The following is a 13,247-nucleotide window of genomic DNA, read 5'->3' on the forward strand; positions in this document are numbered from 1 at the left end:
CATCTGTGCAGGCCATCTTCCACCTTTGTTTGTCTTCTTGCACATGGGGATGGACTGTTCATGAGCTAGGAGGAGGTGACCCTGGAAAAAACAACAAGCTGTAATTATGAGTATTAAGTGTTTAATAGCCCAGTCTAAAGACATTCTTAAAATTATCTTTGCATGATACATGTTTTAAACAGTGAGGAAAGAAACAGGTTAGATTATTTTTTTTATCCATTGATATAAATTGGCACAATAATTGTCTACATTATTTCCTAGTATTTTTTCATTAAAATCCCCACTTCCCTGGGAGAAAAATTTGGTAATTTTATTAACCAATAATTAACATCAATATTTTACCTTTGAGATGTTTCTTCATAGAAATATAACGCCTCTGGGTTTTAAATGGATTGAATAGGTTAACTGAATCCTTTTGTGCTTATGTTTGGCCTTGTGAGTTCTCAAAAAAAAAAATTCATTTTTATATATTCCTTCTGGATGTCATTCAGTATTAATGTACTGAATTTACTGAAATGAAATTTTGAATTTTTCAACAATTTGTTTTCAAAAGCAAAAATCTTAGGTTTGCAAATAAGATTGTTGTAAACAATGGTTTGACAAGATTAGACAGAGATTAACCTATTGCATTTTTTTTGACATGTGATTGCCAAAAAGATATAGTTTCATTGTTTTTTGACTAAAGGAATGAAACTCATGAATGAGAAGAACAGTAAATGATGAATAACAAACCTATAAAATTGTTCATGAATGCCAGGGTTTTTGCTTGCAAAACTAAATATTCATACACAGAACAGTAATTTCCTAAATATTCATGTTGAACAAAAACCTCCCTGTATGACTGTTTCCTAGCAATGAATATTAAGGATCAGGAACACGATCTGGGGAAACAGCTGTGCAGAACTGAAACAAATGTTCATTTAACCCTATTTTTGTAGTAGCTGTACAGCTCAATTTATCAGGAATCTTTCACTCCTTACTTATCGCTTCATCAAGATGCACATAGACATAGAGAGAGCTCTTCTATTCCTTCTACACAATTCTGCCAGTTACTGCCATAGATCAATGTTTTATCTCTTTGTCACACCCCCACCCTGGCCTTACACGGGACTTAAACTATCAAGAAAACAAGCACAGAAGGTAACTAATTTTATTTCCAAACAGCTTGCTTGGAATTAGATGAAGCATTTTGTAACATCACATGCCTTTCCTTTTCATATCACAATTATTAAGGACAAAGGTCCCCAGTGTGCTATTACTAATTTACAATATTTAAACATGTCATTCTTTTTGGTTTGAATTTGTAAATGGAAGTCTAACTCTTGGTATTACAGAGTAAAGGATTAATGCTGTCAAGCTAGGTGCATTACAACATTGATCCTCTGAATAGCTTGATAGAGCTACATTTGATTTGGTTGAGTGACTTCAGCAATTTAACACAGAACGTGACCTTACAAAAAGAAAAAATCCGCAGGTGAATAAATGGATTGCCCATATAGTAAATTTGAAGTAAACTGAAGGAGGAGTAGATAATTGAAAGGATAATTGTCCCTTCTTACTAGTGAAATACTTGGTGGTCATAAATAAAGTGTGCCCCCCCCCCCCCCAAATTGTAAAAGCTTTTTTCTATTACTTTGGAAAAGTATCATAATGCTTCTGACTTAACAATCCAATACACAGACTTAAAAAAAAAATAATAAAAAAAGGCATCTGCCACAAGCCTATTGATTTGATATACGATTGCATGCATTTTTTATCAGTGGGCTCTGGATAAAACAAAATCTTGGGAATAGTCAAGGTTTTCAGTCAGCTAATAGGACAGCTTAAGTGAAAAGTAATATCTTAAATGACATATTCTGCATGTATTTTGATTTTATACAGTTAATTACTATCACCAGCTTACAGTCTGCATGAAATATGTTGGTTACATCTGTATGCTGGTTTTGAATGGGGTAGAGTTAATTTTCTTCATAGTAGTTAGTAAGGGGCTATGTTTTGGATTTGTGCTGAGTTTGTGTGTGTAGCGGGGGTTTTTGATAGTAGGGGAGGGCACTACAGTGGTGGCCCCCTGTGAGAAGCTTCTTGAAACTCCCCCAGCTCCAAGTCAGACCTGCCTCTGGCCAAGGCCAAGCCAATTAACGATGGTGGCCATGCCTCTGTGACAACATATTTAAGTACTGGAATCTGGAAAGAGGTGGGGGAATTGTGAGAAGTTACGAGGAGGACACCTAGACAAACACCAAGGTCAGCTGAAGAAAGAAGGAGAAGCTGGGGAGGTGCCCCAGAGCAGAGACTCCTCTGTATCTTGTAGTTGTTACTAGAAAAGTGGATGGTGAGATGTCAGGGCTGCCCCTCGCCACCCATGGAGGTCCACAGTGGAGCAGAAGCCCATGGAGGACCCTGTGCCAGAGAAGGTGGCTGCACCCAAAGAAGGCTGGGACTTTTTAGGAAGAAGCCACTGCTGTTGTAATTTTGTGCTGGGAGGATTGCAACACATGGGAGGGACCCACAGAACCAGCTTGGGAAACTATGTGGCCCTTGGGAAGGACTCACATCAGAGAAAGTTCATGGATGACTGTGTCCCGTGAGAGGGACCCCATGCTGGAGTGGGGGAAGAATGTGACGAGTCCTCCCCTGAGGAGGAAGGAGTGGCGGACTGACTGTACCCCCATTCTCTGCCCCACTGTGCTGCTGGGAGAAAAGAAGCTAGAGAAATCAGGAGCAAAGCTGAGCCCAGGAAAGAGGGAGTGGTGAGAGAAGGTGTTTTCAAGATGTGGTGATGCTTCTCACAGTCTTATTCTGTCTGTTAAGTGTTGTTAGAGTTTGAATTAAATTGATGTTCTTTTTCTTCCTCTAATGAGTCTGTATTTTGCTCTTGGCTGTAATGGGTGAGTCATCCCTCCCTATCCTTATTTCAGTTCTCCAGCCTTTTGTTTTAAGTTTTCCTTTTCATTCCTGAGGGAGGAGGGGTGAGCAAGTGGGCTGCATGGTGCTCAGTTGCCCTCTGGGCTCAAACTACAACAACAGTGTTTTTGTTATTGCTGAGCCGTGCTTAAACAGTCAAGGTCTTTTCTGCTTCTCACCCCACCCCACCAGAGAGTGGGCTGGGAATATACAAGAAACTGGGAGGGAACACAAGCTGGGACAGCTGACCCCAACTGACCAAGGGGATATTCCAAACTATATGATGTCATGCTCAGACTCTAAATCTGGGGGAGGAAGAAGGAAGCAGGGGGACATTCAGAGTGATGGTGTTTTGTCTTCCCAAGTAACTGTTACATATGATGGAGCCCTGCTTTCCTGGAGATGGCTGAACACCTGCCTGCCAAAGAGAAGTGGTGAATGTATTCCTTGTTTTGCTTTGCTTGGGCATGCAGCTTTTGCTTCGCCCATTAAACTGTCTTTATTTCAACCCACGAGTGTTCTCACTTTTACCCTTCCAATATTCTTCTCCATCCCACCAGGGGGTAGTGAGTGAGCAGCTGGGTGGTGCTAAATTGCCAGCTGTGGTTAAACCATGACAATCTATAACTTTTAAATGTTCAAATGTCCACTGTTCTATCAATCTACTGCTACAGCTATTGATCAAAGTCAGTAGCAGAAAAGTCATAAAGTAAATGTGATACTTTGAGACTAGAAATGAGAAGAGTTGTGGTGGGAAGGTTTCTGCCGGATCCCTACAGGAGATGAATAGAGAACTGTGATTTCTGGGATCCAGCCTAGCTAATTTCCCTAACCAGTCTACCAATTTCACTATTTTTACAGGTAATTATCTAGGACACTTCTAGAAGGAAACACTCTTAAGATAGAGATTTTACAAGGACTTTGATTTTTAAAAAAACCAAAGCATAATGTGTAGTTACACTGACAATAATCTTAATACTTCTCATAGATTTCAAACATGAACAAATAATTTTAAAATATTCCTTGTATTAAATGGAATCAAAGATTATCTTACTTCAGATTTTGAAGTGGTCAAAACTTTTGAAAAAAAAAAAAGATGATTCAATGACCTTTTTATTCTACGTTGACACTGAAACTCTTCAAAAGATGCATTGTGAAATATGAAAAATTTTCCACAAAGATTTCCCTTTGTAACATATTTAGCTAATTTGCTGAGAACGGTCAGTTTTCTTGTCTGTAGAAGGTCTATTCACCTCGTAACTCTAATTTTATATACACAAACACCTGATTTATTTCAAATAAAGGAGAAAAAGGTAGAAAAAAAAGTTGGAAATACACTTCAAAATGACAGAAAAAGAGTGAAAACAGGGGGGGTCATGTCTTCCCCTTTTGTGAATACTTTTTTAATACTTTATTCTGTCTCTACATTTTGTTAAAATACTACTGAATGATACAATACAATAGCTTTTCAATCACATTTCAGTTACTATTTCAGATTGTTCCCTATACATAAAACTCATAATTATTTCTTTTATATTTTTACTTGCAGCAGATTTTGTTAAAATTTTAATGGCCTTTTATAGTATGAAAGAACATTTGCATTTCATAGTTTGAGTAGTTCTGAGAATTTTCTTCACTTTACCAAATTATTTTTTCATGGTCCTGGATGGATAATCCAAACTTTTCAAATAACTGTTTTAAAGCATGTGACTACAAAAATCTGTTTAAGAAAAACAAACTTCTTACAATACAGGATAACTTCCTATGATTCTCTTAGTGTATATTTAAAATTAGTTACAAGAATTGAGGGCTATGTCAGGTTACTTTTTAGAAGATGCAGATCAAACTTTCTAGAAACATATTGACCCTAATAAGAATGAAAGTAGTTAAATATTTTACTTACTATCTCACTTCTGAACATATCAAGAAGCTCTATTAAGCTACTACAAATACAGATTTAATCATATTTTTAAACAGTTTACTTTCAGCCAGGGGACTGTTGTTAGCTCTTTGCCAATAAAAAAAGCTAGACAAAAGTTTTCACTAAGATTTGTCTATGATACCCTTTATAGAGATAAATACAATATTCATTATAGAAAATGCTTAAAATTTTAATGTAAAATAGATAAATATTGTGCTTTAAAGACATGTCAATATTTTTATTTAACTGGAACTCTGGTTTTCAAAGCAACCTAGCAGTATTAGAATTATGACAGGGTAAGCTTTGATTTTACAAAATCCTTGTGATATCTGATCTAACCTGTACCTTCCTTTAACTGTAAACAGACTCATTAAAATATTGACATTTAGAGGATTTGGGAAAAAAAAAACCCAACCACCACACAACAAAAATCCCCAAACAACTAACAACCAAAACTGATGGAGAGAAAAGAATATCAGCTAAAGAGACAAATTGAGTGGGTTCATTTTAAAGATTTTGCATACATGTTGTGATAAATAATTTAGTTCCAAACAGGACTTCAAACTAAGTTTCCAATTTATTAAGTGAATAGGGACAAGCAAACAGCGCTGTGTGTGCCTGGAGTCTCTGCTCTACCAGAACACACACCGTACAGTTTCAGGTTTTGGTATTTATCTCTTATGTTGTTACATATTCATGAAAAGTCGTATCTTCTTTAGCACATGCCCTCTTCATCTCCTGGAGTCTTCTCGACTCTCACCCGATGGTCACTGGAGTACACATGCGCTCGATCCAATTCATGACAGGAATCAGGTTGTTAACATACTATAACGTTCCTTAAATAACATTTGTAAGAAAAAGGCAAGAACTATTTACATATTGTCTCGTTCCCTTTAAGTTGGTGGCTATGTAAAGGCAAACAGGACACCCCCTGCCCCCCCTCAGCCTGTGACAAGGTAAGAGCAAATAGGATAGTTAAGAATTCCATGTGTAGAGGGGGGTCACAGTTCATCACTCATCATACAATGCCCCACATTGACACGAATCAGATGAACACATTTAACACATGTTCTGACACTATTAGCTTCTTTTACAAATCATTGTGAAGAGTCAATAATGGAAAAGAAAATTTAGTTTCTCCTTGCTCAGGTGGTGTTTGCATTAAATTATTTTTAGCACAGAATAAAAAGGTACTTTGTGCCAAGCCACAAACACTAAACAAGTCAATTGCTGGAAAAATTTAAAAGGCAACATGAAATACAAGAGGAGAGGTCAATCTATTTAATCATGCCTAAGGGTTGTAAAGTCGCCCTACAGACTGAATGATTGTTTACAAATAGTTTTTGACAGGTAATTTCACTGAACACTCCACCCACATTTTAACTTTATGGGTCAAGTCCTAAATCCAATGAAATCAACTGGCAGTTTGCAGTTGATTAGCACAAGAATGTGTTTCACGTGCTTCTGAGAGCAGGGGAAAGTAAGCAGATTACGGGGCATTTTAAGATGTTGAGTATCACAGACAAACTGTGGGGATATCAGTTCTTGTTCCTGCTTGTTTGGCTCCAGCTGATGTGGAATGCAAAGTGGATTTGGGAACACTGCTTTAGACTGCCCACATGTAAATTAAATTTATAGACCAGAAGAAAAATTTTTAAAAATCATTTAAAGGCCACGGGAAACCTGTTGGAGGTGTATCCATACAGCAGCTGCAATAAAACAACGAATATTTCAGGACAAAATGTATTTTAAAAAAATATCAGAGGAAAGAATCACATCCTCTGTGTTCTATTTCCTGGCCTCTGGGCTGCGTCATGTCTGCCTCCTCCTCACCTAGTTTCAAGGATGATTTGATGGACTTTTACATTTCCAGTTGTACCCTGTTACAGGCCAGTTGTGCTGAATTACATAGTGGTGGTAAGGAGGTATTGGTTTCTTTCTGCCACAAGGGAGACCTTGTTGCTCAACACCAGACACACCAGTCCTCACACTTCTGCTGCAGTATGCAAACCAGTAATTTAAATGTTTACAGATGTGTTGCTAGTACTTGCTGTCTCCTCTTCAGCTATGTAAAAACTAAGCCACAGGTTTTAGTCTGAAGTGCAGCTTTTATCTAGAAAATTTCAAAAGGAAAAAGAAAAAAAAAAGTGTCTAGAACTTTTCAAGAGGGAGAAAAATATTATGATTTTTTAAAAATTTCAATATTTTCTTTTAAGTCCTCTAATTAACAATGAAACCTATTCTGCACTCATAGCCCAATCAAAATTCTATTGGACTCTACTGGGCTGTTAAATTACATCTATTATTAATATAGAAAATGCGAAAATGTGAATAAGATCAAAAATATCTATGTATTTGAAGTGGCAGAAAAATAACCATACATTTAAAATTATATTCTTATTGTTTTATTACAAAGCTGTTTTATTAAAATATATCTTGAGGTTCTATTGAGACAGATAATCTGTTTTTTGCAAGTTTTAACACTAAAGCTCGTCTTAAGATTGAAGAGCAAACACTGACTAACTTATTTCTAAAAGATTTACAGTTTTCAAAAAAGAGTCAGTTGCCTTCTAAATAATTGGGGGACGGGAGGATACTATGATTTATTTACTGAGCATGCATAATGAGAATACTGCCCTTTGGTGGAATGGTATCTGGATTCCCCCTACCCCCTCAAATAAATAAAGTAAGATTTCAGGTTTAATTTTTTTAAGCTGAAGAGAAAATATGTTAGTTCACTATTTCCACTGTTGGAATAGCTTTCTGTGCTGCTTTACTGTAGAACTACATTTGATACCAGTATACACTACAATCATTTGATTCCATGAAATTCTTACAATGATCAATAACAGACTGGTCATAATAATAATAAAAATAATATTGATTTTTTACTGTAAACAAAGAAAACAACAACAACAAAATCTAATCATAGTAGTAGGAGTTAACAGAGGAAGAGGTGGCTTCCCTCCCTTGCTGGGATTATCATTACTGGATAAAAAATTACAACTTTGTGTATGTTCAAAGTAACTTGCTGCATAACCTTATAAATTCCCTTAACATTAATCACTAATAATAATTAATAACATTAATAACATTATCCCATGTTTTCTGCTATGATAGTTTTAAGCCCTGCCGGGACTGGAGACCACGGTTGCCGTTGTCCCTCCCCCACCCTCGGACACAAGTAGGGCACAAACCCCGGGTTAAAATAAGAAGAAATTTAATACAACAGTGTAATAAACAATCTGAACAACAACAGTAGCAATGATAACAATAAACAGTAATAACAGTAAACAAGACAAAAGATATGCAGAGAAATGCTGCAATGAACACAGGCAGCCTGCACACTTGCTTCCCGTGACCAAAGCCACAAAGTAAAAAGCTTCCCATGCTGCCGCGCCAGACCTGACGTCATCATGGTATGAATAACCCACCTGGAGATTCCATCCCCCTGCTTAAGAGAAACTTAACCTTATCCTAGCTGAACCAGGACACATGCAAAAACAAAACCTCTGAAATTATATCCAAAACTCAGTGAAGTCCATGGAAATTTTTCCATGAATGGATAAGGACTCATATATTAAGTTAAACAACAGGTTTCCTTTAGTGGTAAACAGGTATTGACTTTTTCTCTTAGTCTCTAAAACAACAGGGTAAAACAGAAGCATCACTGCCTTTCAGTTCTGCAGGTAATACACAGATCTAACTTAAGTATTTGGGGATTTTATTCACTTCAGGAGACATTTTGATATCTAATTAAATTGTTCTTTAGAGAAAGAACATCATAAAGCTGGCTTCATAAGACCATGAACATTATTAGTTAAGTACTTGCTCTTTAAAAAGTGCATATTTTATGACACAAAAGTGTTGGGGGGTACACTTTGAGTACAAATGAATTTCTGATACGAATTTACCAAACTGCTCAAAAGGCTGCAGGCAGTAGCTCATGCATTATATCTAGTTTGCTTTCAGAGTGTCTTATTTCAGAACAAATAGCTGTCATAGCAATGTAATTTTACTGATTAAATATTATTTCTAATTAATGATATTGTACAGTATCTTCACCTCATTACATTTCATTCTTATATTCTTTTTTGTTATATAAGAGAATCCTATTAAGTCTGTTTAAATAATCTATAAAATCCAGCAGAATGTTGATTTTCCATTTATTCACCCAGAGGAGTTCAGGCAACAAAAAAGCTTTATTTGCTCAAAAACTGTCAAAAAGAAAAGTATTCAGTTCAAAGAGATATGAAAGATGAGGCACCAAGGGGAAGATTACAGTACTGTCTTTAATTCATTGGCCTTCCACCTCTGACATTAGCTTTTGTTAAACACACGATCCAAATTAAGAGAGAAATGTACTATTTTTTATATTATCAGACAAAGCAATCACTCCTTAACTTTCTCAGAAGTCTTACATTTTCAGAGTTATCAGGTATTTCAACAAAATCAGAACACAGTATTCACTTTCCATAACCTTCAAACTCATACTGTTTCTCCTTTTTTTTTTTTTTTGTCAATACATTTTTTAATGGGAAAAGAACCATTTATTACAGAGTGTTTTATTTCAGTGTTCACCTGAAAGGCTCTTGTGGGACATCCAAAGCATTTTATTTCTACTATAGCAAGCACTTGCTGCTAAAAAAAAAAAGATTACTTTCTCATTTTCTGTCTTGCTTTCTTCATACTAAATCCAAAATGGTAAATACAGGTAAATCTCTTATATTTTAGATACAAAGAAAGTTGAAATCTATAGATAAATTCAGATTCTTGATTTAAATGCAGATTTAGATCTAGGTTTTATTTTGTGGCATAAACTCATCACAAAGATGGTTCAAGGTCAGATTGGATGGGGCTCTGAGAAACCTGATCTAGCTGAAGAGATGTTCCTGCTCAATACAGGCAAGGTTGTACTAAAAAACTTTTAAAGGTCTCTTCCAACCCAAATTATTCTCTGACTCAATGATTCTATTTTCCAAGATTTCTAATATTTTAGGTGCCTTCTGACCTCTACTGTACTGGGTATTTTCTTTCTTTTTTTTTCTTTGAGAAAACATATATCAAATACCTAGCTTCTGGTACAGTCAGTCATAGATCAGAGCAATCTTCCTTCATTTTCTCATGTGATAATCCTAATGCAGCACATCTGAATAAATGTCTCTTCATTCATTTCAATCCCTGAATGTTACTCTGTGATACAACTACCTAGACAACTTCTCTCTTCTACCTTTGTGCATTTGACACTAATCTATCACTTAAACCCTCTCACTTTCTTCTGCATGTCTGATCATTTTTCAGAATTCAATCCATTTGTCTAATTTAACAAGATTGTGCTGATTGTAGTTACTGTCTTCCAAAACATCTGTGATCCTGCTTAGCCTGCTGATGAAAATGAAAATCCAAATGTTGCAGAATGAAGTTTAAGATTTTGCTAAGAACTAATGTTTTGATTTTTCAAATTATTATTTGGAGTTTTTGTTTCTGTTTAGTTTGGGGCCTGAGTTTTGGAATGTTTCTTTTTTTCTAATATTCACCTGATTATTAAAATCAATTGAAATAAGTTACATCTATGGGTAACTTTTTTTGGGGGTAGGATTCATTCTAATAAAGTTTAGTTCAGGGTGTCTCAAAGTGCACAAAATCACTTTTTCTCTATTACATGCAATGGTATTGCTGGTGAAAGATCTTACAGCATGGGTAAATCGCAGTCAGTTGCTCACTGAAAAAAAAAATGTTATTTGTCACAGAGACATGTATTTATTCAGAAACACCATAATCAGAAAGAAAATTGCAGCAAACAAATCTGCCTTTTCCTAAGCCTTCAAGTCTACAGAGTTCACTTCAGTGAAGTAACTTCACCCTGGTTTTGTCAGCTGAGTGCATATTTTGGAGGATTTTTGTCCATTTTTGGAATAGACGTATAGGATCAAAAGTCTAATCCCATGGTCAGTAATACATACTTAAAGAGTGTAAGCAAGAGAAAGCATTTATGACAGTAAGCTGTGTCTTTAGCCACCCTGAGGCTTAGACACCTCCTGAATCAGGTGAGTTACCTTTGTGTTTAATAGCCTTCGATGGGTTCTACATCCATGAATTTGTCTGTTTGGTTTTTTTGAGCTCAGCTGTAAATTTTTTGTAAGCTATAGCTGCAAGTTCCACACTGATCAAACAGGGCTGAAAAGAAAATAATACACATCAAGGAGCAAATAGACAGGGTTAAAACAAATAGCTAGGTTCATCATTGGGCCATTAATAGATCTTATTTCACTAATCTTCATCATACTTGGCTGGCAGTATAAAAAAAAACTCAATGTAATACAACAGTTTGCAGTTTAATTCTGATATTTTAACTAGGGAGAGCATGGTTTTATATGCAAATTCATATTACCTAATCAACAGGAAAATAAAAAGTAGAAGATGTAGGAATACTGTCATAAAATAAGACTAACACCTAAATGTCAACAGATTTCAAATCTAAATGCTAGTGGTAAAGCAGCAGTTGGATTTTATTTTGAGAAAAATATATAAACTCAAATCCTCAAAAACCCCAAACATCAAAACAGTCTCAAGACTGTAAGTGAAATACTGGCTCATTCATCTTGTTTGAGTCATTCTGCCCCCTTAATTATATTTTGGAGGTATTCCCTCTGAGTGCCATTTCTCTTCACATTTTCTGCTATCTCCATCTGGAGTTTGTTTACCAGAACTTGCTCCACTTCTCCCAGGCTTGAGATTCCACTAAAATGGATTACTGACATTCATTACAATATATGATATTTGCAGCCTTTACCTTCCCCTGTGCATTTATCAGAAAGATAATAATGCAGAACCTTTCCTCAGAGTTCTTTTCAGTCTGTTCTTTCAGGTGAAAAGGAAGCCAGTCACAAACCATTGTAAAAGAAGGAAGTGTAAGCAGATTTTGCAAAACCAATCTCCATTCCTTCATTTTAAAATATTTTTAATGACATATCTAAAGGATACACAGATATACAAAAATATCTGTATTGTTAGTCTTTGACTTACTGCTTGAAGCAGCCTATCAGGTATAAAGAAAATATATCATTATTTATGTGTAGCATTTCTACAGTAAAAACTATTTTTTTCCAAGCCCGGTGCTTAAGACAAGATACCTTTTTGTTGCTTCCACTTTTTCTGAAAAAATAAGGGTCTCACAGCAGTCTAAACAAATCCAAACTACTGCAGAGATTGTTGAGAAAAACACTCTCTGGTTAATTTTTTTTAAATCTTATTGATCTGCTGAGTTATAACAGAGTTTACCTCCTTACTGTTTATTCTAACTGTGGAACTTTTCCGTAATGTATTTTCCATTACTTTTGGATTCTAAAGAAGCATGTGTTTGATCACCATGTCCATATGAGTGATGTGGGGATACGGGGGAGGGAAAAGGGAAGAGAAAGTGTAAGAAGAAAGAAATAGGCAAAGACTCTCTGAACTGTGTCTTTAAAACCCTAAAAAGCCTAATCTCCATTAGAAAATTCAGGAACGGATGAAAAGCTGAGAGAAGAAAACTGTCACAAGATTTGACTGAATATCAGACTTTTCCCAGCATTAGCCAGTTTATTTAATATTACTATCTGAACTCAGATAGCTCCATAAATACAAACCTTTTTTATAGACACAGGAACATGTAATGGAGAAAGGAAGACCAATTTTCATGAGGTCTTCAACTCTGTTTTCACAGAATTCTATTGTTCTATCTCACAACTGTTTTTTGTCATTTTGTGGTTATCTTTTTAAAACAAATTTTCAGTAAAGAATTATCATAAAATTGTAAATGTCATTTTTAGATGCAAGTCAAACTGTTAGGAAAAGTAAATATGCCATTGTGTTATGATCTTACCATGTGACTCTCCACGATAAATTGCAAATACATGCCACAACCAAGTCAGTAATGATATGCTTTAACTCACAATATGCATCAATTCCCACCGCCTCCTGCACTTTGGGGACTTACAGAGGCATTAGTTTTCTTTTTGAACATGTAGTTCAAAAATAAATAAATAAGCATTATCATGCTGCATGATGTATCAGCAGTCAGAAAGTGGCTCTTTCATCAGGAATCAACACTGGGTTGTTGGCTGAATAGTATATCTGGCTGCTAGGGTTACGAGTCTTTATACGGGGTATATGACTGTGGTCATTAAAAAGTCCTTTGGGCAGTTTCAGTTTTCAAAGAAATTGTACACCAGCTACATACTAATGGTTGATTCTACACTTTTCTCATATCTTTCCTACCAGGTAAACATACTTCTCACTGCCTACAGACCTTTTGAGTAACAACTTTAACACACAACTAACAACTACCTAGTTCCAACGTAAAACACAGTGCAATTTGCCAATATGAAGAAATTTTTTTCTATACATCAAGAGCCTAAACCTATAGATTATGTGCACTGCA

The sequence above is a fragment of the Athene noctua genome, chromosome 1, assembly GCF_965140245.1.
Source record: "Athene noctua chromosome 1, bAthNoc1.hap1.1, whole genome shotgun sequence".
In the NCBI taxonomy this organism is placed as follows: Eukaryota; Metazoa; Chordata; class Aves; order Strigiformes; family Strigidae; genus Athene; species Athene noctua.